Source organism: Camponotus vicinus, unplaced genomic scaffold (genome assembly GCF_025532165.1).
Source record: "Camponotus vicinus isolate PSW18456_S1 unplaced genomic scaffold, iyCamVici1.0 SCAF_3, whole genome shotgun sequence".
Taxonomy (NCBI): domain Eukaryota; kingdom Metazoa; phylum Arthropoda; class Insecta; order Hymenoptera; family Formicidae; genus Camponotus; species Camponotus vicinus.
The window spans coordinates 23,178,006-23,179,540 of NW_028141967.1; positions in this window are offsets into that span (position 1 = coordinate 23,178,006).

A 1,535-nucleotide genomic window follows, 5' to 3' on the forward strand; every position below is an offset into this window, starting at 1 on the left:
CGCCGCTCTACGTGTGCGGCGAATCATTTTGTTGCTATTACGGCAGGTACCGCAATGTTTATTGCGCAAACGCGCCACGGCGAACCGCTCTCAAATGAATCGGCAATCGAAATATTCCTGCGCAACGCAGTACGTTCGCACGAATATTGCTGGATTAATATATTTTTTATTGGAAAATTGATACAAATAAAAAATACTGGAGCGATTTACTCGAGAAAATTATCAGTTCGCTTAAAAAATATCGGTTTGAAACTGATATTTATTATTTTTCTAGGAAAATCATCGCTTTAATTGTTTATTTTCCTATAGATATTTGTTTTTTTATAATGTTTATATAACAATTAGAATGAATTACGTGAAAACATAAAATCTACAAGTATTAATTCTAAAGTGGACAGAGAATTGATCGAGATCAATTTGACTTTGCGAATATATTTGGGAATTAAAGTGCGAAAAATGATTAATTTTTGACGAGCAAGATCGTTGCGTTGATCAATTTAATTCTGCAAAAATAAATTAAACGCTCTTTCGCGGCAAAGATAAATTTGATATAGCAAACTCGATAGTAAAAGGGTTCGTAGAGGGTGCGAAAAAAAGCGCTTTCTCTTGCGTACAGTTAAGGGGAAAGATATACCTCTCCTCGATAGAATGTGGAAAATGGCGGGTCGAGCTTGTCGACAGTCACCATTTTAAACCGGCTCATATAAAAGGACGCGCCCGCGCATTTACGCGGTCGGACAGCCACCCCTTACGGGGTGGTGCGACTAATCGATCGGTCGTAAGGAACTTCCCGGTAAGAGATATCGACCCGCCCCCTCGAGAAGGATCACCGGTTGGCATGCACCTCGCAGGATAATTAGATAACGTTGAAAGAGAGTTGGATAACAATGGAGCAGGATTATTGGATAACGGATCATCTCGTTATTGACTTCTTGCGATCCTTGTTTTCATTGAGAGAGATAGAGAGAGAGAGAGAGAGAGGAAAAGGGAGAATTAAACAAGTATTGATAAAACTGATATCTCCCTTCTTTTCGCTCTCATACGTCTAAACATATCGCTCGTATGTTTAAAATTAAAGAGACGCGACTCTGCTGCTCTTGCATTCTCCTCATGGCGTCCATGATACGATAATACGACGGGACGAATAAACGAGAGAAAAGAAGAGAGAGAAAGAGAGAAAGGGAGAAGGCGAGAGGGTAGTAAGAATATTCTCCGTAATTAAGTCCCGCCACTTCCTCGACTCGATGCGGCGTGGCATGAGAGCGAAAGAGAAGGAGATAGCTATAAGGACTATCCGTGGAGAACGCGGCAGGAGAAGAAACGCGAAGGAAAGAAGCGGCGGAGCGAGCGAGAGAAGAAGGCGAAAAAAGGAGGCACGACGATCGAGCAATAAATAATACAAGGGAAAAAGGCGATCGCGCCTGCAACATTCTGCTCAAATGTTAAATAGGTATCAATTTAACAGCGACCAATACGAGGGGCCGTGGGCGTAGAGAGTCGTTGCCGGATTGGTCGGACCAACCAACAGTGGGCGA